We start from the raw sequence: 26,860 nt of genomic DNA on the forward strand, positions 1-26,860 counted from the left end.
GTAATGTATCTGGGGTTACTTTGCTACAAAAATTATAGTTTGTTGAAAACAATGGGCTGCTGAAGGAACCCAGTGGGTCAAACAGCATCATGGACAGAAATGGTCAGTCACTGTTTCAGTTTTGGACCCTTTGGTCCCAAAGTGTTGATTTACCATTTCTGCCCATGGTTGCTCCTCATGATGCACCATCAATTACTTAAAAGACTATTGTAGAGAAACCAATAGGCTTTTATTCACATCCACACTGTTTGGTTGTCCTGCACTGAGCTGCGAGGGCCACAGGTACAACTAGCCAATAGGACTGCCTGACCAGGCAATTATATCGAACAATGTTTTACCACACCTCACCCACTGAGTTGTGTGCCCTTCTCATTTTTTTGCGCCTGGTTCCAATTTTTGTCTGTTTCTAATAATCTGCAGCACCGGAGGTCTCAAGTTTCGGATGATTCTTCCTTAAAGTGAAGCTGCGTGGTTTGTAAATGAAATGTACTCGTGAGGCCAAGTCAAGCTTATTACCACCTGATTGCACAAGTACCACCCAATGAAACAACATTCTCCAGGTGAAAATTGTGCACTTCAGTTTGCAATTGCTTTGTTACGTTGAACCATTTACCAAACAATGAAACGTAGTGACAGTACTAATTATATGAATTATATGAATCCAAAAAAATGTTTGTCAAATGCAGCTACAATTTGCCTCACCTGACAGATGTGTAGAGTAATAAGTGCTGAAGTTTGTGATTGTTATCAACAGGTGTGTTTCCCAAATACACTGCATATAAATTGCCTCAACCTTCCATCAGCTGTTCTTGATTTCTTCCATCCTTATTTTGCCAATAACAATCAGTGTGTACTTGCTGAGCCATATAATGGAATCTTTGAAGCTGAAATCTGCTTTGAATTAAGGTCTTTCTGTTACAATGCACATTTTCATAATGGAAATTGGATATAACACAGTCAATCAATTGTTTGGGGAAAGTGATATGCATTACGTGGTTTGCCATTGGTTCTCACACAATGGCAATCAGGAGCTCGTACCTCATGCTACATGACTGTTGCATTTGCAGTGGAGGAACACCACTGCTTTGTTTGAGTGGCTGGCTGCTCACATGGCAGCTTATTTAGATGTGGTTTTTTTTAGATTCAGATTTATTTTAATTTTATTTATTGTCAGTATATGCCAAACATCACATACAACCCTGAGATTCCTTTTTCCCTATGGGTGCAGAAATTGGTAGAAAGTAAATAAACCGTACATAGTGTAAAACTTGTAAGCAAACAAAGAACTGTGAACAGATAATGAATAAAAACAAACTGACTGTGCACTACAGAGAGAACAAATAAAAGAAGATCAATAAAGTGAACAAGCAAGAGTCCTAAAATGAGTCTCTCATTAGGTTTGTCATTAAGGACATCAACCATTTCACCATCCATCTTATTTCAATGTTCTGGTTTGCTTTTCATGAGAATGGGTGACAAAAATGGGTTTAAGAAGTGGGATGACACTGACAGTGCAGGTGGTGATTGGGGTGGGGGGGGGGGAAGCCATTACTTGAGCAAAGGTTACAATTAATCTAATGTATCTGGGGTTACTTTGCTACAAAATTTGCAAATGTGCAGGAAAAGTAACTTTGTTCAAAGATAAAGTTCAAAATTCAGATATGTTGTCAGAGCACATCCATGACGTCACATACCATTCTGAGATTTTTTTTTACCTGTGGGACAGGCAGTAGTGCGAAAAACTGTAATCAAGAAAAGACATGCCTACGAAAGAAAAAAAATGTAAACAAAGAAAGAAATGGAAATAACCTGACTCTGCAATACAGAATATAAATATTCAATAATAAATAATGTACAAAGTAGGAGTCCATAAATGAGTCTGATTGAGTTTGTTGTTGAGTCTGATGGTGGAGGGGTAGCAGCTGTTCCTGAACCTGGTGGTGTGAGACTTGTGGCACCTAGACCTCTTTCCTGATGGCAACAACGCAAACAGTGCATATCCTGGCTGTGTCCACTATCTTTTGCCGGGCTTTCTACTCAGAGGTATTGGTGCTCCCATACAAGGCCATGATGTAGCTGGTCAGCTACACGTTCGTCAAGGTTTTCAGTGTCATACCAAACCTTTGCAAACTCCTGAGAAAGTAGAGGTGCTGACGTGCTTTCTTCATGATGGCATTCGTGTGAGTTTGGTCCAGGAAAGATCACGCAAAATAGTGACTCCCAGGAATTTAAATTTGCTCACCCTCTCTACCTCTGATCTCTCAATGATCACTACATGAAGTCTTGTTGAGAAGAAGTCTATTTCATGGAAGCTCATTTCTCCAATATCACACTCCCATTTTGCAAGGAGCAGAATTTCACAGAGTTGTATTCCTCATTGCAAAAAAAAAATCCTACTCTGTTGTAAATGGAAAATGTAATTAATTTGGACCATGCGAGTTTCCCAATGTTCTAGGTCTGCTGGTAGAATGAAAATCCTGTGTTTTAAAAATTATCGATCAAATCCATAAACTGCAAGTTAATTTTGTTTTCTGAACCATGTTCCAACAAACTTTAAGATGTGGAAAATCTTCTAGACTGGATTTTCAGACTCATTTGATAGCACATTTAAGGCAGATTCCTGTGTGATTACTGAGATTGTCTGGTCTGCCTCTGTGTAATTGCTTGAGCAGTCCAACCTCAACTCATCCACCACTAAAAACCTTCTCCATGCCTTTGGTTAACTCAGTTGCCCCACTACCCTTCCATTCCTACTCCATAAATTTGAGGTCTTGTAAATCTCTGGTGCCCAGGTACACTGTGTTAAGTTCACTTTTATGTTTTTTTTCATTTTTTTTTAGTTTCCTGGTTTTTATTCTTGTGTTTAACCATATAATAATTACAGCACAGAAACAGGCCAGTTCGGCCCTTTTAGTCCATGCCAAACACCTTCTCTCCCCTAGTCCCATTGACCTGCACCCAGCCCGCAATCTTCCGCACCTCTCTCGTCCATCTATGATCTAGATATTTCTGGACTTGGAAGACAAACCGCCACTGGGTGTGGCTGTGGAGTGGAAAGAGGCCCAAAGCATGAGTCATTGTCTGGGAGGCAGTTGAGAACATTGGGTATTTTAAGAGGGAGGAACATTCCGAAGGCAGTCTTTTAAAACTGTTTCTTATCTTGACCTATAGTAGCTGTGTGAAATCTACTATTCCTGAATTCATTGGATACTCTGATATTAATCTAAATCTGTCTTTTAACTGCTTTCTTATTCTGCATTTCCCAACAACATACAGGGTCGTTTTAGCCCATCAAGTCTTCAATGGCTCACAGATCAATCTCATTTTCCACTTAATTTTGGTGTTACTTAATTTCATATTTCTATCACCCCTCACCCCAGATTCCATTACACACACACACACACACACACACACACACACACACACACACACACACACACACACACACACACACACACACACTTCCTTTGGTAGAATGTGCATGTATACCCCACTCAGACAGCACAAAGGGGTCAGAACCTGGGTCACAGGAGTTGTGACATACACTGAATGTAATCACTCCTTGCTCCAGCATTGGCAGTTGATCCTTAGGTTTTCAAAGCCTTTGGTTTGTGGAATTCTATCCAGAAATGTCTTCATCTTATCTTCCTTGCATAAGACCTTCCTCTAAATTAATCTCTCAGGCACTTGGTCATGCCCCAATACTTTCTGAAGGAGCATGTGGTCAATTTTTATTTGAGTGTTGGATGTTTATTTTTTTCAGCACAATGTGTATGGAAGTTGTTTTTAAGAGGTGCCAGGCCTGGTGTTAATTATCAAGGCTACTTTGTCCAATTACCTAAATAGCCATGGATATATGTTTCATGAAGACTTTGAATTTGAATTTTACTGTTCAAACAATGGGTGTGTTCCCAACACTGTTCAGGTCCCAGTAATAGAAGATTCATCTAAAAATGATGATCTAAACACAAACTGACATTACAGCTGGTATCTGACACCTTTGGAGATTGGTACATGCCTGTTAAGTGAATTTTCACTCTGCTTGAGATTCCGTGTTGTGTGATTAGCAGACTAACAGCCAGATGCACCAATTTTAAAGTTCCATATTTGCTACCTATTTTCATGATTTTCTTTTGTTGCCAGTTGCTTGAGGCTGCCCGTTGCTTGAATTCCAGATAACAGGAATGTTACTGTTCTTTGGATTCGCTGTGCAGCAGGTGGAGTCTGCTGATGTGATGTCCTAAATGGTGATGTGACTTGATCCCACTCAGGACCCCGCTGCCTGCAAAAAAGAGCTGTTATTATTGTATATGAACTGTTTTGTGGTATCATTGAAGAACAAAGGGGGAGACCCGTGGTGTGCCACCTATCCATCCATCCGATGTGATTTACTAGATACAAGACATCATACTTTATGAGTCCAGTATAGACAAGTTTGGTTCATGTAATTTTTAATGCTGAACAATAAATTGTGCATATTAAATAAAAAATGAGGTTGTGATCATGAAAATTTTAATTGATGGATTAAAAAAGGATCTAACCTTGAGTTCAATAGACATTACTGTTTCGTACTACTACTACATGAAGAAATTGCTTTTTTTTATGTCTTTTTTTCTATGTCTAAAAAAAGATTTTTTTTTTAGACATAGAACACGGTAACAGGCTCTTTCTGCCGATGAGCTTGTGCCATCCAATTACACACCCAGTTAACCTCCAACCCCAGTATGTTTTGAAGGGTGGGAGGAAATCAGAGCATCTGCAGGAAACCCACACAGATGCAGGGAGAATGTACACTCCGTGCAGACAGCACCAGATTCGAACCTGGGTTCACTGGCACTGTAACAGTGCTTCACTAATCACTCTTTATTTGCCACCCTTTATTTCTGTGAATAAATCTTTAAATCATCATTTAATAAAAACAACTGAGTCAATATGGGTTCAAATGCCTGTATTTGGCCCATTATGTTTATGCTGACTCAACAAGCAATCCCATCAATCACTCTCCCTTTCTTACTTCCCTGTCGCTCTGCAGTTTATTCTCTCTCACATGTCTATCAGTTCTCTTCTGATTCTTCATCCACCTAGCCACAGATAGAAGTAATTTACAGTCACCAACTGATTTACCAGCACATCTTTGGGAGATGGAAGGAAAATTAAAGCATGAGAGGAAACAGACATGGTCTCAGAGTGAACATTCAAACTCCACGTGGATAAACCCAAGTTCAGAATTGTACACATATCCTCAGAGCTAAAAGCTGCACCTCCACACTTCCCAATTGCCATTGTGATTTCAATAGTGCATTGAAAAGGAAGGGCTGTATTGAACTCAGCTGGCCATTGATATGTCATTTTACTTTATTAACACAAACACAGACGGATGATTAAATATAAATAGGGACCTATATATGTATGTATATATATATATATATATATATATATATTTAGATATATATCGATATAGATCTATATATTGATAGATATATCTATCTATATATATATATATATATATATATATATAGATGTATATATATATATATGTATAAAAGGAAAGGTCAGCATTGGTAGTTCCATTAATTGAGCAGCTTGAATATTCAGTGTAAATCTAAAGTGTTTGGAGTGGTCAAGCGTTTATCAATGGAATGCAGGCTGTGCTGAGTAAAGCAGCTCCTTATTTCTTTTAAAATTTCTATTTAGACATACACCACAGTAACCAGCCCATTCAGCTGATGAGCCTGTGCCACATAAATACCCCTAGCTCCATATGTTTTGAAGGGCTACCTTGATAAAGCGTTTTAGCCCAAAACGTTGGTTATGTACTTTTATCTTTGCTATATAAAAGACATTGTTTGACCTGCTGAGTTTCTCCAGCATTGTGTTTTTACATTTTGAAGAGTGGGAAGAAACCAGATCGCCCAGAGGCAAGCATGGGAAGAAGGTACATACTCCTTACAGACAGTGCCAGATTCAAACCCGGGTCACTGGTGCTGTAATAGCGTTGTGCTAACTGTTACACTAACCATGCTGTCTTTTGATATCCTGACCAGTCGTCATGTAAAATGGGAGCTAACTGAATGTGATCCAATTAAAGCTGTGTCAGGTCTCAAATATCGATGGGTTCAAATGCCTGTATTCTGTTAATGATGACATCGTGGCATTCTCTTCAAAAGAAAGCTTTGCTTTCAGATAATTTATTAGCAGTATACATCAAGGTTCATGCAATGTTTACATATTTTTTTTATTGTGCGTGTGGTCATTCCTTTGATCACCTTTCTCTCAACTGTCTCCAGCTTCCCCTATCTAATAACATCTTTCTGGGTTTTTTTAAAAAAAATTATGGATCAGTATAGTTCCCTTTTTTAGATCCAATTCAGAGATTCATTTATAAACAATGCTCCTTGCAAGTTGAGCTAAATAAACAAACTCAAACAAGTCATTGACAAAAGTCTGTTTATCATCAGACCTGGTGTGTGCACTGTGAATATGTTTTAATAAGGATATGTTTAAAAGTTCAAGAGTGCTTATATATATTATTGCATTATTGTTAACTTTATGTCTGTATGGATTGCCCCCATTTTATTTTTAATAGAATGACTAATTGACAATACTGAGTTGTTCTTCTGCTGTGACAGATAATGTTGTGTTTGTATTGTATACAGATATGTTTTTGGGAGATAAATTGGGGCAGTTTTTTTAGTGATGATCACATGCAAACATTTTAAAACAAATCTTATTTAAAATACCGGAGCTCTGCTCATGCTAAACATGTCAGTGCCAAGAGCCTTTGCAAAAGCTTTGGAGAGTGCCCAAGATACTTCACTACTGCATTGTTGTTTACTAAAAGGCAACAGATGAAAGAACTTGTTGTAGCCGCAGACTGTCAGGAGTGGAACTTGTTGTTCTAAGAGGGTTATGTGGTTTTGCAAGCAGAGGGAGTAAAACAGGTTTTCTCTCTGAGAGAGAGAGAGACAGAATTCAGTTCTTCAGTTTTACAGTCAGCAGCAGCAGCTGAGACTAGAACAGGACAAGCTGGCAAGCTTGTGGAAAACCCCATTTGGAAGACAGGTTCTGAGTGTTTAGTTCAGCCTGGTCAAAGCCTTTGTGGTTCATGCAAAAGGAGAAGACTGGCTGTTTAATGATTCACTTGAAATAAGAGAAACAAAAAGGAACTCTGTAGTGACCTGAAAGAAAGAGGTTATCATCTGGAGAACCCTGAGGGGACAGGTTTCATTGGCAAGACACTGAAGTGGCTGATTAAAAAGGAATCAGTTGTGGGTGTCCAGTGAACAGCAAATCTCTCTCTGAAAACTGACAAGAACCTTCCTGAGCAGTAACCATTTACCTATCAAGCGCCAAAGCCTGGTGAACTTTATAAATGTTAAATTCTGTGCACAGTATAAGAATTGCCTGCAACCAATGAACTTGGAGGAATGAGAAGTGAGATTGGATTGTGAATCAAAGAACTTTTCTGAACTTACACACACATTACATCCAAGTGCGCTTAGAATTAGAAGGGGGGGATAAGTTAGGTTAGTTAAGTCAATAGCGATAAGCTAAAGTGTGATTCTGTTTTCATGTTTAAAGATAATTAAAAGCAACTTTAGTTGAAGTAACCATTTGTCTTGGTGAATATCTATTGCTGCTGGGTTTTGGGGTCCTCTGGGCTCGTAACACTGCAAAACATTTTGCTGCAAAATGAAACCATCCTTCACCAGTCCAATATATCAATTCATTATCTCATGAGGAAACTCATTTCTTTGAATCAAGTTTTTGAATTAGGGTACACCCAGCTCTATTTGCTGTATGTTCAGTGCATGCAGCTCCAGGTTAAGCTACAAGCAGAGCAGAACACATAAATCACTGGGATTTAGAAGATTTGGTTGATCGTTTAAGGGAATTGGAATGGCAGAACTAGATCCACATGTTGGAGAGCCTCGAATGTGGATGTATTGTGTAAAAGGTACTGTTTTCAAAGTAAAATAGAAAGATAAGGGAAGTTACACTGAATCAAAAAGTAAACAGTTGACAGAAGTAATTACGTTTTGAGGTCACCTCAGTTGGCACAATAAAGCAATATTTATATTATTAATGGAATTGTGCAGAGATCATTTGCTTGGAACAATTCATTCCCAAAGTCTAGCATGTATCTTTTGGAACTTTCAACCAAGACAACACAGCATTTAATGCCCATTTTAAAATATTGACCTTGACTTTGCATTCAGCTGTGCTAATTGAAATATAAATATCAAAGGCTGAAACCTCACACTTCGGTTCCATTATTTTAGAATTGTTTACTTTCTGATATACTTCGGGAGAAAAATCAAAATGCATCAGGACAGATACAAAACAAGGCAATAATAAGAACATGAATTTTTACTCACAGCAAATTGGTGACTACTAGAAGTTCAAAAAAGAATGATTGACAAAGATTCTGGTGGACTTAGGTTTTGATATTGGTGTAATTTTATATGATCAAAGAGGAAATTTGCTTTTTAAATAGTTTCAATCACTTCACATTAATTTGATTTCATGCTTGATAAGACTCATTTTCATGGGCAAATTGAGGGTAATTATCTCCATGCTTGACTTTCTGAGTATGAACCCTGCAGTTAACTGAATGGAATTACCACCCAGTGCTCAAATATTATCATGGTTCTCTTTATAATCTAGGAAATTCATTTACCATTGTTGTTAGTAAAATACGGGCATAATTCCAATTATTTTTAAATTTTCATGACAGAATTTTTTATGGCATACGATTGTCCTGACATTATTTATTAATAGTATGTGTATTATAGTTTTCCGTGGACAAAGCTGAGGTGGTCTCATGGAAAAATGTGCTCAGAATTTTGAGTGTTTATTAAAGGTGTGAACTTCTCCTTTTGTTGATCTGAAAAAAAGATGCATGTGCCATACGATTTCAATCAAAGAGATTGGTTGAATTGCAAAATTTGCAGATCAACAAACGGGTCTGGGATTTATTTTTAAAAAAATTGATGTAACCTCAAAATGTTAAGCATAATAGAATGAGCATTTTGCTGCAGACTAAATGACCCACACCAAATGTCAAACTTAGCTCAGATCATTTCAAGTTCAGGCTTATTATTATCCAATCCTCCATTCCTCAGTGGAAAACATGGAGATATATAACCAGACATAGCAGACTTACAATCAAAAATACATATGCAGGACAAATATGCATATATATTTAAAATTGAATAAATAAATATTGCTTAGTAAATATTAGAGTCTGGAATGTGGGAAGAAGCTGTTTCTCAGCCTGGTGGTGCTAGCTCTGATACTCCATTTATATCTTTTCTGACAGGAGTAGCTGAAAGATACTGTGTGCAGGTTGGTAGGGGTTTTGGGTGCTCTCTTCAGATAACGATCCCTGTAGATCATGTTGACATGTCGATGGTGTGGGGGGTGGGTGGGGGGGGGGGGGATGGAACGCAAGAAAATCCTTTCACTCTACCACTTTTTATGATCCTATAGATTAACCTCCGATACAATTCTCAACATGAATCATATCAAATTGTGATGCAGCTGACCAGGATACACTCAATAGAGCTTCTGTAGAAGGTTGACATGATGGTGGCTGGTAGCCTTGCCTGCTTCAGTCTTCTCAGGATGTGCAGTCACCATTGCACCTTCCTGAAAAGTGAGGAGATGTTATGTGTCCATGATAGATCACTTGTGAAGTGGACTCCAAGGGACTTGATGCTCTCTACTCTCTCCATGTACGAGTTATTGATGTATAATGCAGAGTGGTCATTCCTGGCACTCCTTAAGTCCATGATCATCTCCTTCAAATTGTTCATGCTGAGACTCAGCTTATTATTCTTGCGCCATATCACAATATTTTCCACCTCTTCTCTGTAGTGCAATTTTCATACAAACTTTCCCACAGGGACGTGCACTTCCCTGCTGCTCCTGTGCCTAAATAACCCTAATTCTGACATAGATGCAGAGATCCATTTACTGATCTTCCGCACCCATCATTTGCACCAGTACATTTTACAGTAACCTTGATGGTTCCAATGAATTGTTGATGTTTATATTGCATTTTGTGAGCTTAAGTGAGAAATTCAATGAAAGTAACTTCTCACTATCAGACAGTATGATTAAATCAGTTTGAAAATAACAATTAATTAATATTTATTCATTTCACAGCATCTGAGTACAAGCATTATGTATTTTCACCACAGTCTTTAACTCAGGTAGGGATATAAGAGAGGACCTTACATCAATTAATTTTTTTGCTTTGCAACAACCTTTCCGTCGGAAAATGTAAATATTGCTGATAGAAATATCAGCAAAAAAATGTTTTATGATGGTGACTGACTGTCAAGGCACTGAAAACAATTACTCTCAGAGGAAATAATAGTTTTTGATTCGCTAGGCAGATGCTCACAGTGTGTATTAACTGTAGCTACACCAACAGCACTGAACTGAAAAGAAACTGCTTGGATTAATTGACTGTGAAGGTGCTGATCACCATGTTAATGTTGAGTTGTATTTACAATCTAAATATGCTATTTTTCTATGTATTTAAAGCTCAATGCCAATGTGAACATGGTTATAACCTATGATTACAAAGGAAGATTGCTAAACCATTCGATAACTAACTAAGAAAGTACTGTCTGCATACTGATTGACAGCATTGTTTATTCAGTAGAGGTTATAATGATATTTAAAGACACATGCAGTTGGTGTGTAAAATATTAAATCAGGACAATGCCAATTCAAAATGATCATTTTAAAGATTTCCATATCATTCGTATTTTCTCAATTTTCCGTACAATGCAGGAGACCATTCAACCCGTCTCAAGTCCGTACTTTCTTTCAGAGCCAATCCCATTCTCCCACTTGCTTCACTGCAACTTACTTTCTATCACTTATCCCCATATCCTCTGGCCATTCATCCACACAAAGCTTAATTTGTATGGGAAATTAACTGAACCATGTGTATACTTGTTGGGACGTTGGGAGTAAACCAGAGAAAGTGGAAAGAACTGACTGGTCACAGGGAGAAGACACAAACTCTAAAGGTCAGCTTTAGAATTGGGCAACTAGAATTGCGAGGGAGTTGCACAGCCTGCTACATCACGGAGCCCAGCTTCATAGCTTTTAAATTAAAGCAGAAACTGATCCCATTTTTACATTCAATGTTAAATTATTTATTTCTGTATGTGCTGGCAGTGCATTGTCCGTTGACTGATCCGTTGGTCAGCATTTCCTTTTGCAGAATACTTCATGGAAATATTCAATAAAAATAATCTGTTAGAATGTTAGGTGATCTAAATTCAACCAATTCACCTGAAATTCAGAAGCAGCCCCCAGGGTGCTGGGGGAAGTTAGCAGTTCAGGCAACATCCATGAAAATTAATATTGCTGACTCGTTCACTCAATTCCTCCAGCATTTTGAATGTTGTTCCAGTTCTCAAGCACCTGAAATTCATGGACTTTAGACTCATTTAGAATTTAAATGAATTCTGAGCCAAGAACAAATCCCCCTTTTTTTTACACAGCTTGTGTAAAATAGTTTTTTTTAAAAAAATGCTGGTGTTCACATGTTCACCTTTCTTGTTCTGATGGTGAATATTCAGACAGTGTGCATTTTGCTGCTCAGCCAAGTTTCTCAAACTAGTAACTCAATACTCTAAAACTGAGTGGCATTGTCAGAATCCAAGTGGAGAATGCAAAGGAATCAGGCATCATCTGCTGAGAGATTAACACAGTTGATGGTTTAAGTTAAAGAGCTTTTAACTACACCAAATAGTTCATCTACTGTGAACAAATGGATTCCATTTTCCCAGAAATGTGACCAAAACCGGTTAATGCTGCATTTACATGATTTTCATTGATATAATGGCATTTTTTTTCTGGCACTGTAGAGAGAAATCTCTGAACTTATACATGTCAAAAATCAAAATCAAAGTCTTTCTTATTTTGACTGTTATTGCAGTTTCTATGGAATAAATACCATGCGATGTACCTCAGTAATCACTCACAGGCCAGATCCAATTCAAAATAAAATGTGAATGGCAAATGCTGAATGTGTCATAACGAGTGCCACACAATCAGCAGGTTGTCAGGTTTTGCATGTCAAACAATAATTACGGTATTAAATTGGAAATTCATCAGTCAACAAAAGTCCTCATTCCTTTGGATACGGAACTGGATTCCATCTGAAGGGAAAAAGGTTTTTTTTTAAGTTTTGAAAGCTGATTAATATTGAATCATAATATCCAAATGTTTTTGAAGAAAATCGCTGAGGATTTAGGTCTTGACTGGAATTATTGAATGTAGTTGCCCGAATAGGCAACTACAAGGAGGGATACTGGTGATTAATTGAATAAATGAAATACTGCCATCATTTACTTTATGCACACCTCATGATTTTATAATGTCACCCCTACACTCCAGGATTTTGACTATGAAGGAGCAATTTAAACACCCTCTTCACTGTCCAATGTACCTGTATTGCCTTTTTAAGGGGAGCAATGAATGTACCCCAAGGTCCCTTTGAATATCCACACTTCCAAGGTCCATGCCATCTCCTCGTGTTTTGCTGCATTAATCCATGTACACCACTTCTTCCAGAATTAGAATTTATTGTCAGGAAATTTGTTATTTTGCAGCGTCATTAAAGTGCACATATTGCTATAAATTACATCTCAAAAATAAATATAGGACAAAGTGAGGTAATGTCTGTGATTCATTGTCCATTCAAAAATCTGACGTCAGAGGGGAAGAAGCTGTCTTTGTCCCACTGGGTGCTCATCTTCCGGCTCCTGCACCTTTTTCCAGATGGTCGCAGTGTGAGGAGGGCATGGCCTGGATGACCTTGCCTTGATCAAGTTTCTTTGCTCCCTCCTCAAAACACTCAGAGCTTGTGAAGCAAGGTTTCCCATGGTAAAACCGTGTTGTTTCACTCATTCCAAGTGATCATAAATCCAAACACTCAATTAAAAAAAAAATCTTGGCTCTTGAATCATACTTGAAATAACTAAAGCAAATTAGTGCACTGATTCTCATATTTTAATAAATATGGAGCTGCTAGATGACATGGTAGACACAGGTATTATAATAATAATATTTAAAACATATTTGGACAAGAATGTGGCCAAGAAAGATTGAGAGAGATGCTTGAGAACTGTAGGTAGCATGGGCAAGTTGGTCTTGTCCTGTTCTGCACAACTCTATGACCCTCCAATCTTAGATAAAATTGGCATGAAATATCCAGTGGGGTTTAGATGACAGTTGTACAACAGATGAGATGCAGTTTGTGGCATGGAGGCTGCTTCATGAGACAAACTATGGCCAGGTACTTAATCTGACTCTTTTCGGGCATCACTTCATAGCAAAATGATGTGGCATTTGAATGCTTTGAATGTTTTCAAATATATACGACGTTAGTGAGAGGAATGACATTAAGAATGTAGGAGAATATTTTCATTACATTTCAACTCAGTTAAAAAAAAAATTCAAATTTGCAGAGGAATCTGGACCAGCAGGGAAAATGGGCTGAAAAATGGCAGATAGAATTTAATGTGAGGTGTTGCATTTTGGAAGGACAAACCAAGAAAGAACATACACAGTCAATGGTCGGGCACCGAGGAGTGTAGTACAACAGAGAGACCTGGGAATACAGATATATAATTATCTGAAAGTGGCGCCACAGGTGGAAAGGGTTGGAAAGAGAGCTTTTGGCATATTGGCCTTCATAAATTGAAGTATTGACAATAGGGGTTGAGATGTTATGGTAAAGTTGTATAAGACATTGGTGAGGCCATATTTGGAATATTGTGTGCAGTTTTGGTCACCTACCTACAGGAAACCTATCAATAAGATAAAGTGCAGAAAAGACTTACTAGGTTGTTGCCCGGACTTCAGGAACTGAGTGACAGAGAAAATATATTCCCTGGAGCATAGAAGAATAAGTGAGATTTGATAAAGTATTTAAAATTATCAGGGGGGTGGATACTTTTTCCACTGAGGATAGGTGAGATACAAACAAAAGGACATGGGTTAAAATTGAAAGGGGTAAAGTTTAAGGGGAACATGAGGGGGAATTTCTTCACACAGAGAGTGGTGAAAGTGTGGAATGAGCTTCCAGCTGAGGTGGTGAATTCTGGCTCAATTTTAATATTTAAGAAGAATTTGGGCAGGTACATGGATGGGAGAGGTATGAAGGGCCATAGACTCGGTGCAGGACAATGGGACTAGGCAAAAATAAAATGGTTCGGCTAGTCTAGAAGGGCCAAAGGGGCCTGTTTCTGTGCTGTAGTGTTCTATGGTTCTATCGTTCAACTTTTGATGTTATTAAATCCAAACATTCCATGATGTAACTTTCCATCTCTTCCTTGGGGATAATTATTGCTACTCTTGCCTTAAAGCCAACATAATTGGGAAATACTGGTCCTTATTTTCTCATCACAAAGTCTATTCAGAACATAAGTGAGTCATTCCCACTCCAGTATGATTTCCAGTCTGTGCTGAGTTTGAGTTCTCGGTTTACAATATTGAAACTAAATATTCTAAGTTGGAAATGATCCTCCAATGGGAAATTCATGCCACTATTTTCTGTAAAAAATGATAGGAATTTGCTGGAGAATAATGGGGGATTGAGCTCACTGTAGCTCATCCTTTTTTGCACATCCCAGCTGCTAGAAATGGATACAGAACAAAAAAAAAAGCACACGTTGGAGCAAATTTGAGAGAATTTGGTTGGGTTATACTTGTGTGGCCAAGGGGCTAGAAACCCCTTTGCACAGCTCAAAATAAAAAAAAAAATGCTCTACTCCTGAAAACCATCTTCAGAACAACAGACTCATTGATATATGCCTTCAACCTGTTAGGTAATTCAATTCCTGATTTATTTTTTGATAAAGCTTGCCTTATTACATCACAAAATGGAGCAACTTGCAGTGTGTTTTTATTTTCATTTGTCAAAAATATTACAATTTTTATTTTCTCAAAATTTCACCAAATTTTATTTGCTGATTCCCTCCCCCCCCCCCCTCCCCCAGAACATGCTACTTTAAGGAACAATGCTCAAACTGCTTTTGCTGCCCTCGCTGATGTCTGTGTCTTCGAATACCACCTCACTTGTGTTTTGACTGTATTTGCAGGGGTTGAAGTTAGTCTCCTCAGCTTCTTATTCCCAGGAATATTCAATGCCACCAATTGCTGATTCCTACCACACTTCACCGTCTACTGCTCAGCGCCGCATTGGGAAGTTGACGGAAACTCTACCCACAAAGAAAGGAGACCAGTCATGCCTTAATTTCCTGTAACCCCAATCCTTGAATAAAGAATGCAGCAGCGTCCATAAATTTTCACTTAGACTTTTCCAGTAAACCAAGATAAAGCTCTATGAGGCATCTATTCTGTTGTCTTGATGCAGGATCATGGCTTGAAATGTTAAGCACCCTTTTGCCTCCACTGATCTTGCGTGATTTTCTGAGCTCCTCGGATTTCAGCGCCTTTATTTATATGGCACTGACTGAACCGATCAAATTAGAGGTTAAAGATAAGTCACACAGGTGCATAAAACTGAAGATGAACACTCTATGGTGGAAGAACCCAGTAGGTCGAGCAACATTAGTCGGAGAAAAAGAATGGTCACAGTTTTGAGCCAAAGTTCTTTATCAGGACTGGGAGAATATAGATTTTTTTTAAAATTTAGACATACAGCAGGGGAACAGGCCCTTTTTGGCCATGAACCTGTGCTGTCCAATTAAACCCAATTGACTGACAACCCCCGGTACATTTCAAATGGTGCGAGGTAACTGGAGCCCCTGGCAAAAGCCTACAGACCCAGGAGAATATACAAACTCCTTACTGACAGTGCCGGATTTGAACCCTGGTGTTGATCACTGGCGCTGTAACAGTGTTGTGCTAACTGCTGCGCTAACGGTGCCACCCTGAAGACAGCATAAAGAGGAACAAGTGGGATGGGGCCCCTCGTGGGATTGGCGAACTAGGTGGAGGTGAAACATGATGGAGAGAAGCAGTAGAAGAAGGAAAACATGATTGTAAAGTCACTTTTTTGAATTTGGATAACTCACTATTTATTATCTATCGGTCTTTTGTCTTCATTGCCATTTTAAATTCAATTATGTGTATTATTGCAGCTGATTATTTGTACAAGTGCAGTAAACTTTGGCACAAATGTATGTTGTACAACAGTAAGCTCATTATTATTAGGAGATTGAAAGAAAAAACAAAGGGGTCAGGTGGAGGTAGATGGGTCACAGAGGGCAGAATGCAAAGGGACAATGGCTGCCAGAGCTGGAATCCGATAAGAAGGGTTGGCGAGAATATTGATGTACAGAGAGACCAGATGGGAAGCAAAAAGGGAGGCTGTAGTTGCGGGGGGGGCGGGGAGGGGGGTGGGGGAGAATGAAGAGCAGGAGAATCCAGTTGGGAGATGGCAATGAAGGAGATGAAACCAAAGAAGAAGAATAATGAGAATGGGAAGGGTGCAGGGTGGGGCTGGGCAGAAAGGGGGACATATAAAGATGTGGGGAATGGAAAGAGCAGAAAGGGTACAGAAGCAGAGAGAGGGGACTCATTATTTAGAATTAGAAAATGGGCTGTAAACTTGCAGAAGATTAAATGTTTACACTGGGCCTCTTGTTGGCAGTGGAGGTGGCCCAGGAAAGGCAGGCTGGTCTAGGTGGGAAGAGGAGTACAAATGGCATGCAACCAGGAGCTCAGGATGGCCATAGAGTTTAAAGCCTAGATGCTCTGTAAAATGCTCGCCAGGTCTGCATGTAGGGGAGGCCACATCAGAAACACTGAATGCAGTCGCTGAGGTTAGAGGAGGTGCACATGAATCTCACATGGAAGGGCTGTTTGGGATCCTGATGGCGGTGAAGGATGAGATGTGAGGCCAAGTGTTCCACTTCCTGTCCCTGCAGGAGAAAGTACCAGAGGTCACAGAGAGGTGGTGGGAATGGACGAATAGACAAGGAAATCATAACGAGAGTGATTCTTGCAGATGGCGTAAAAAGTGGGGTGGGATAGATGTGTCTGGTGTTGGGTCTATTTACAGCTGGCAGAATTGAAGAAGGATGATATACTGAATACAGAGGCTAGTGGGGTGAAAGCAGAGGACAAGAGATCCCTATCACTATTCTCTCTTGAGAGATGTGGTGGGTACAAAGGTAAGGGCAGAATTCAGAGAGAGAAGAAATGAGGGAGAGGCCTCCATTGATCACACTAGAGGGGAAGCCATGTTGCTGGGATAGAAGACTTTGTGTTGAGAGCAGATGTGTTGAAGGTGGCTCAGATACAAGTTATATTGAATTACTTTGCAATATCCAAGTATCAATGATCATATGAGAACAGCACAATGTTTGTCAATTTAAGGTGACATGAAAATTAATGGCTGCGTTGATAAAAAGTGACTTGCTGATCAGTTTTCTCTGAAAGGGTGATAGGTCAATATTCTGCACAAACTGGCAGTTGGTTAAAGAATGAAGGGAAAGTCAGCAGGCTGCCTTTGGAAGTAAGCCAGAGAGACAGCAGATGCTTGAAAACTGGAGAAACACACACAAATGGAGGAGCAACTCAGCAGGCCGCGCAGCATCCATGGAAGGCAGCAGGCAGTCGACATACTTTGACTGTCTATTGCCAAATACAAATGCTCCATACTGCCTGGTTAAATTTGGATAAATGAGAGGAAGTTTCTCCCATTATTTAATGGTTCAATGACCAAGGAGAACACATTTCAAATTTTGGATGAAGTGGAGGCTTTAAGGAAAACCTTCTTTGCAGAAAGTAATGCCAACAGAAGGAATCAAATGGAAATCTGAATTTCAAGAGGGAATTCAGTCAGCAATGGAGGGAATCTAATCTGTAGGGCCATTGGAAGAGCAAGGAAATAGGCCAGGCTGGACATTTTAGCAAAGGTGATGAGCCCAATGCATCCTACTGTGTTATGAGAATCCTATTATTTCAGATCAGCTCTTCCATTTGTTGATAATGTGTCATCCAAAAATTACATTAAAGCGCGAGTCAGTCTTAATTATTTTGTTCCTGAGGTATACTACTGTCAGAGGCTGTAAAGAACATTGGGCTGCAAATAATTCAATTGCCTGTTAAGTCATTTTAGTATTTGTTTCAGATAGGGATAGGCACAGGGTACTCATATTTAAGGTTGGTCCTGATCCTGCCGCAACAGTGTTTGCAGTGTGCAGTAATGACCAGATTGGGTTGAAACCATGTGTTGATGGTCTGTCCATTGTGGCTGCATTGATGGAGAAAGAGTTAACATTAGCTGTCATTTTATTGTGAAACCTACTTTAGCTTCTGGATTATACACAGGAACAGTTCGAAGCAGAGATCCAGTAGTTATGATAAGTAATTCTTTGCTCTGAGCACAGACATAAAGAAGAAAGCTGACTGAAAATTAAGGACTATTCTCATTGTAAAAACAATCTCTCAAAATAGTTAACTTTGTTTTATGATGAATATCTTAGAAATTCGTCATCTGTTTTATGCAGTAAATGTTGTAATGTTGAACATTTTTCTCTGAAAGGGTGATAGGTTCAGTTTTCTCTGAAAGGGTGATAGAACTTTTCTCTGAAATTCATTTCGGACAACTTCATTTAAATCCCAGGTTAGGGCAACACCCAGAAATATCTTGTGTTGTCCAGTGGCACCATACAGATGTCTCTTCAGTGATTGTAAGTACGTTAATTCAGTTATTCTGTCCAGAAATCCATTCCACACAGTGATCATTAGTTCTTGATGTATTTCTTGCTATCAAATTGAAATTCCTTTACTAGTTATAAAGCATCATCTTGAGAAACCATTGGCACTGTTTAACTGGCTATTATACCCTACACCTTTATCAATCACGTTTACCTCAAAACACAGGGAGCCAAAAATATCTGACCCCATGTTAGATTCATTCATTTCCTACTGATTTCCAAAACTTCAACTGCAAATCTCCAAAAATAATTTTGAATATTTTATTTAAAATCTTGCAATATTCTTTAGACAATCAAATTTTGAAACATAATTGCACCGTTGAAGCAGTTTTCAAGTACTCCTTCTTTTGGCAGCTGTCATCAGTCATTCAAACTTCTAATTACAAGAGCAATTTATTGCATTATTAATACTCATTTCTTAATTAATATTCTATTCTTCTTATTGCCACTGTCACTTTGTTGCAGTAGCATGTAAGAGACATCATAAAACTGAAAAAAAAAGCCTCAAGATTTAAAAAAAAGGAGGCATGAGGGAGTGACTTTTTAAGGTAAACGTGATTGATAACGGTGTAGGGTATAATAACCAGTTAAACAGTGACAATGGTTTCTCAAGATGATGCTTTATAACTAGTAAAGGAATTTCAATTTGATAGCAAGAAATACATCAAGAACTAATGATCACAGTGTGGAATGGATTTCTGGACAGAATAACTGAATTAACATACTTACAATCACTGAAGAGACATCTGTATGGTGCCACTGGACAACACAAGATATTTCTGGGTTATGCCCTAGCCTGAGATTTAAATGGGTTTATTTCTGGAATTGTAATTTTCTGATTGTTATAAATCTCAGAACACGCTGGTATTATTGGATCTGAAGCAGCATAAATTCTGCAAATATCCTTCTAAAGCTCCCTGGAGTTCTTCACACTGCTTCCTTCACAATTTCATTTGGAAATTTGCAAAAAAAAATTGTGAGATGAAAATATTTCAAAACTCCCTGGCAGCAAAACTCAGGATAGAAGCAACTATTGCCTTCAATTTTCAGTGAATCATTTTCTTCTCTGTTTTGTTGTGTTTATTTTAGAAAGCCAATTCATCCAGCTCAATTCAAAATGAGAGATTCCAAACCTATCTTACTGCATTATGCTCTTTGAGAATGGAATTTAGAATGGGTCCCTGGATTGGAAGGTTGCAAATGTAACCTTTCCCTTTCAGAAAGGAGGGTGAGAATTTTAAAAAAAAAGAGAACTACATTCCAGTTAGGTTGATAACTGAAATTGGAAGAGGTTTGCAGAGCACTGAGGAAATAATTATGGGATTGGTAATGTCAGCATGCACTTATGAAAGGCATATCACATTTGAGAACTCTATTTGAGTTTTCTTAAGTGAAGAAGAGAAGAGTTAGTGGGAGGTTGATTCGAAGCTGAATCCACTGTATTGGCATATTGTGAATGGGAGTTTGTGATCAAATACACAAGTACAATCCAGATATATATTGAAAATCTTATTTGCTATTGCTTTCTTGTTCTGTAAAACTTGCTGATACAAATTAAATAAAATGTCTCAAAGAGAGAAAAAGATAGATAATAAATGTAAAGGGAAGAGAAAATAAATTTAAAAAAAAGGATATATTCTGTCAATATCCCAGACTGATCTTTGGTCTTGTAATAGTGTGAAGGTTTCAAGATCCAAGTTTTTCCAAACTTAATGTTTTGTTTTTAAACTTTTCTTCAGCCTCATGGTTTTCCCTGACTTTACAAATGGCATTGTGTTATCTTCCAGTTCTTTCATATCCATTGCTTCTTCTGTCATTCCCCCCATGGGTAAGATTTTGCTTGATTTCCACATTTTTAAAATATGTAAATCTGTCCCTATAATTCCATCTCTCCACCTTCCAATCTTTTCATAAGAATCTCCTTGAAACAGCCCTATGACCAAACTTCCAAACCTCTCTATTGTTAACTTTGTTTTTGATTCATTTCTACTTCAAGTTCCAAGGGATACTTTTTTCATTAAAAAATATTACCAATTGAGGTCAAATAATTCTCTGGCTGAAAAGCGAATTCTTCAACCCATCAGCAAATTTTCCATTTTCACTGGACCCACAAGATCTCTATTCTTCATTTCAGGCCACATCGTCAACATCCCTTGAGCCTTCTGCTCTGTGGACTTTAAGGTCTGAAAATCCCTCCAGAAACTTTTTTCACTTCTTGACAATCTTCTCCCTTCTTTAAGCCATGTTAACCCATCAGTTCAAGCAAACTTTTGTCAATCTCTTTATAGCTCAGTTTGAGACATTTTTATCTGTCAAAAGTAACAAAAGTTCACATTGTTATTTATTATTGCAGTTGTCTTGGTTTGTACTCTGTAATTATTGTGGCTCTGTTTTGTCTCATCTCAGGTTTATGTGAAAGTTCTTTAGCCCTCCTGCTGATTGTATATCCAGTAATTATGAACAACCTATCATTTGTAGACTTTGTTATAATATATCTTCTGAATAATTGTAATTAAATATAATCTGTCAATTTTAAATTATTTTTTCTGCATGCATTAGGATGATTGGTTCTGTCATTCATCACAAAGTATTGTTTATGAGAAGCTCCAAGTCACATTTGGTGTTGACAACAGATGGCATTTCTAAAACTGTGGATTAAAATGAGTTAAACATTGATCAGTGATCAGTGATAGGATGTGGCATCTATGCTATACGATGTCAGGAAGAACCAATTTGTTCACATTTATCAGCGCCAGTTCAGCATTCTCCCTGAAATATTGAGATTTCATTTATAAAATAATACTGAGCAGAATTGATTTGCTGGAATTACTTTCTTATGGATTGAACAATTAACTATTCAGACAAATGTAGTAAAATCCTGGTATCCTGCATCCACTGGGATCGCAGATGCCAGATATGCAAATATTCCACTTGACTGAGGCACACTCTTCCAATGCCTAACTAACACACCTACATTAAGAAGAGATAGTTTAAAATACAAAAGACGATGCAAAATGTGAAGTAATTTCTAAAAAAAAAATCAGTATTGTAGTCCTTAATCGCTTTAATCAGGTAATTCCCATAACTTACAAAATTTAAATTGAAATCACAGTTGCTGGCACTGTAACAGTATCACACTAATTACTGCGTTAACTGTGCCCCTGCCACAATTAACCCCCCCTCCCCCAATTTTATAGATAAAGCCTTACTAATATACTTAATACTAATAAAGATAAAGACTCTTACTAGACAGGGATAGGGAAATGCTTTGGGAGAGTCACTCAGCGGCAAGTAGTTTTGGCCAGCTCTTCATCCTGGGCATTGCCATTTTATTCAAACACATCTTTATTGAAACTTTATTCAAACAGCTGCTGCAGGCGGGAAGCGGGGGATTCCGCAGGCTGATTGTTTGCTCCCATCTTCACCAAGGTGTGTGTTGCTTCAGAGAAAATTTACTTTTACAATTTAAAACTTCTATTTATTTTTTTTAGCTTATTCTTATTTAATTTAATTTTCTTTCCCATTTATTTCCTCGATTTTTATGCTGGCTGCTTGAATTTCAGATACTGGGGGTTTGACTGTAGTTGATTTCAGTAAATCACTATTTTTAAGAATCCAGGTGATTATGCATAAAATGAGTGCTGTTATGTTCACTAAATTGCATTGTCTTCACATGTTGTTCATCACATGAATAGACTTAATTCTGTGGAAACATATTATTTAAGATGTTATTCCCGATCGATCTGAGGGGAAATAATGTAATTTATGAAATAAAATTGGCAATAAAGTGTTATCATCAATTTAAAATAAAAACAGCAACTACTGTTAATATTCTATGATGCAACCTAATTTGCTGAGTATTCAGAGCATTTTGGTTTTTTATTCTAACTTTGCAGCATCTGTTTTCACTTTTTGTTTAATTCTTTCTGAGCATTTGTTTTGCAGCAACTCTGTAATGCATTGCCATTTGTGTCCCATGTGGTTTAATACATGTCCAATATTAATGATTCTTGCAGTTGATGCCCTAGTTATTGCTTTAAATCTGACTCCATTTTCTAGTCAGAGCCATTTGGCCAAAAGGCTGGGCATCTAGATCTGGCCAAAGTTACCCCAATGTGATGGAAGCTTTCAGAGACAGAAAAAAAACAAGGACATTAGCACTCCATGAGAAAGAAAAGTGACCTTCTCCTTGTGGTCCACTGATGCACAGAGGGTGGTCTACTGTCAGGTAATCGTGATTGAGGTCCTTGAAGATATATTTATCTGATATAATGCAGGAAACACTTTTTTTTAAATGAGCATATATATGATGCACAGGTTTATTAGGACAGCAAGTGTAATCTGTAATGACAGTTCCAAGACATCGGCAAATGTTCTGTCAACTTCTGTTTAATCCCATGTGATAAAAACAGAACTTGATTTATCTACAACCCACTGGGCCAAATTACAAACAATACGATGTAAGAAAAGTAAACTTACAATGTAAATTAACATTTTTTGATTATTGCAACTTATCTCCAGATATCTAATCACTAATAGAGCCATCTTCTGTCCTTTAAGCCACTGGAAAGAATAGATGTTCTAGTCCCAGAAGTACTGTCTGTATCCTCCTCCGAGCATTGGTTTAAATGAGATATTGATTGCTGAAGATACGTAATCATGGAAGAAGTCATTGGCTTTAGAAAAGTGGTAGTTAATAAGAGATAAGGTTAGTTTTCTGCAAAGGGATGGACAGATGTTATCAGTGAAAACAGGCCAGGCTCTCCTTCTTTGTCTTCTGTTGAATAATGTCCTTGAGAAGTTATCTTCATCTTTCCTCACCCTTTTGGCTTTCAAAAAAAAGTTTCCCAGACTTAATGCAATGCAATTAAGGAAATTAATTAATTGATAAAAACTATGCATGTATAGGATGGTTTTTTAAAATATTTTACTTACAATTTTGAATCATATTACATTATTTATATCAATACAAACATTGTATAATTGAATACCCCCCCCCCCAACCTCCGTCATCCACCCCACTAACATCCTCCCTCCTCCCCTACCCATCTACAAAGAAAGAAAAAAGGTGATCATCACTCAGAACAACAATATTCAAGATTTTAGCTGCGGAAACCGAAATGTCCACCTGAGCAGACCAAGAGATTAAATTTTAATAGCAAGAGTTTTTAAATATGGGCTCCATACTTTTACAAAAAAAATGATATTTATCCCTTAAATTATATGTTATATTTTCTAAAGGAATACAGGATTTCATTTCACCATGCCATCTTTGCATTCCTAAAACTAAATCAGATTTCCAAGTAATAGCCAAACATTTTTTAGAATAGGATGGGTTGATATTGTGAAATATAAAAGTGTTCACAATCACTACTCTGGAGACAAAATCTTGAGAACAGGTTCAGCTTTATTTCGGGTCTGCAGAGCCAGGTGTCTCTCAGTCTCGAGTCCAGAGTCATCACTCTTTTGTATAGTCCCGCGCTCAACAACACCACACCTTCATTTAGTCTCTTCCAATCAGAATATAAATACCTTACAACCTTCCCCTTTTCCCTTCCATCACTGCAGATACCACACAGTTCCTCCCTCATCATACATCACATGTTATGCTAATCAGTCCATCCCCTCCCTTGGGGCGTCTAAATTAATATTCTTGTCTTTATTAAGCAAGCGCCGTAGTGGTCATAGGTACCTTAGGTCACTGTGCCAGTCCGAACCAGATTCCTGCATCCTTGAGGCTTCTGATAAGAAGGGGCCCACTAGCAAGTACTGTCTACTTTCTAATCTACCATCACTTTTCACAGAATGGTGCAAGTTTAATCATTTTCAGCCATTTTTCATGATATTTTGTGAAAGTCAGAAATACAATATTTTGTAATCCAAGACCAATAATTATGGAATGTTCATAAATAAATTATATCAAATAAAGTACATCTCAAAGTTAAAGGAAAGTATAAGTTATTTCAAAAAAATCCCTGTTTTCACTTAATATATATTTTCTAATTTTTAAAAGATAATTAGTAAAATTTTTAATGATCTCTCTCAATCAGACTTGAGATGTGCATTGTCTTCTCGCCTTTGAAATATAGCTTTGAAATACAACTTCTTATTGGAATGTACATACACCAAATTTAGATACAGATTCTGTTTCTTTTTCCACTGCCATCGTTCTTTGCACCAATCAACTGACTCCAAAGTGACTTCACCTTTGAAGTTTTAATTCTTATTTCCAAACTCTGAACAAGTTAGTTTCTTCTAGTATTTACAAGGTTTCCTCATTTCGTAAATAATTTGAATTTATGTATTACCTTCACTCTGTGCCCTCAGAAGTGCCTCTAAAGTGCAGGTGATGTCATAAAAGAAGGAAATGTAGCAATAAATTAATGCATTGTTATGAAAGCAAAACAAGTTCACAAATGTTTTTATTAAATTTAAATTTAGACATACCGCATGGTAACAGGCCATTTCGACTTATGAGTCCATGCTGCCAAATTTATACCCAATTGACCTACTTCTCTGGTATGATTTTGGAAGGGTGGGAGGAAACCAGAGCCCCTGGGGAATACCCATGCAGACACAGGGAGAACATACAAACTCCATACAGACAGAGTGGGATTCAAACCCCAGTCCCAATTGCTGGTGCCGTAAAGGCGTTGCCCTAACCACTACACCACCTGTGTTGGGCAAATTATTTGGCTACATTGGATAAGTGTTGTAGTCGGGCACTAATGATATTTGAGTCACTGGTCCAACTCTGCTCATTTCAATGGCATCTGAGGCTGAGGTGCTGATGAAAGATCGTCCTCTTTTTCTGCAATGGAAAATTTTCTACTTGAGCCCAATTTCAAGCCAGAGAGTTCAGCGGTGGGAGGTGGCCAGCCGCAGAGTTTCAGTGAAAGAAATAATAAATGATACAATAATTTCCAAGACAGTCACAGAAGTAAGTGGGCAGAACACTGAGAGTGTTGGTTCTCCCTATGAGGTTAGGACCAGCCATCAGGCAAACAGCTGGAGGGAGAGCAGTTCTTCGAGGATTTGCTGTGACAGTAATCAGGTCCAATCAAATGGGTGAGCAGAGTGTGCGGGAGAGGGTGATCATCTCAGGAAATCAGTTGTGAGTTTGGGAATGGGCCCTCACAGTCAAATCCATCAGGTGACCAGGAATATCAGTCAGTGGATAGATGGGGGGCATACCAAAGGGCCTCTTTCTGTACTTCTCGGAATCAGAATTTATTGCCATGAGCATGTCATAAAATTCATTGCTTTTATGGCAGGCAAATATTTATATAAACCACCTTACAAAATAAATAAGAAAAAAATCGTGCAAAGAAAAGTCAAAGTCAGGCAGGGTCTGTGGTTCATTGCTCTGTGCTTTGGCACTGTGAGTTTCTTTCTCACAGGGAAGTCAAATTTGAATTGCATGCTGCACTGCTTGAAGAGGAGATTCTAAGCTCTTCCATTAACTTTCTTTTCAGACACTGATTCATCTCACCTCCAGAATTTATGTGTAGTACATGGAAAAGAATTTCCCTCCCTGATGTAATATCCACCACAATTATCAGTATTCACTTTGATGACATTTATACTTTCTATAAGTTGAATGTTATTCCTGACTTTGAAAAGACGTTTCTAATATTTTATCCCAGTATTTCTATGAGGATTATACAATTTTGTAACATGAGGATGATTACAGTTTTTTTCTAATTATTGTTCATGGTATGATTATGGCTATGGAACAGTACTGCCACTTTTTGTTGTGAATGGAATTAGCCTATCTAATGGGCACTACCAGTAACCACAGAGACTAGGCTGAGAGAATTATAGGCTTTAATATGTAGAAGAACCTTGCTGGCAGAGATCCAGGTATAGGAATGGAGAAAAGGGAGAGGTGGCTCAGCTTTAATAGTCCAGGACCATGGGGGAGGAGTCATAGGGTACGAGTCATCAGTGGGCGGGCCAGCTCCACATATACAATAATCAATAATAATTATATACAATGGAAGAAACATATTACACAAATAAAGCAGGCAACATCTCTTCAAATTGTTCTAGTTTTTGTCATGACCAGTTTATGATATAATTTATACGATAAAATTAAAATGGTAGATTAATAAATTACACGAAGTCCTCATCAA

The 26,860-nt window shown here is 38.0% G+C and overlaps 1 protein-coding gene and 1 long non-coding RNA gene across 2 annotated transcripts in view; one reads left to right on the plus strand and one right to left on the minus strand.

Moving 5' to 3' along the window:
* Positions 1 to 26,860, plus strand: part of pcdh11 (protocadherin 11) — a 692,247-nt gene that overhangs the window by 475,601 nt on the left and 189,786 nt on the right. The gene's annotated exons all lie outside the window — the stretch shown is intronic.
* LOC138740577 (uncharacterized) lies at positions 23,099 to 25,025 on the minus strand. The gene is made up of 2 exons (XR_011343037.1): positions 24,865 to 25,025; positions 23,099 to 23,577 (listed from the first exon to the last, which is right to left on the minus strand). It is a non-coding gene; the product is annotated as an uncharacterized lncRNA (long non-coding RNA).

Source organism: Narcine bancroftii, chromosome 8 (genome assembly GCF_036971445.1).
Source record: "Narcine bancroftii isolate sNarBan1 chromosome 8, sNarBan1.hap1, whole genome shotgun sequence".
Lineage (NCBI taxonomy): Eukaryota > Metazoa > Chordata > Chondrichthyes > Torpediniformes > Narcinidae > Narcine > Narcine bancroftii.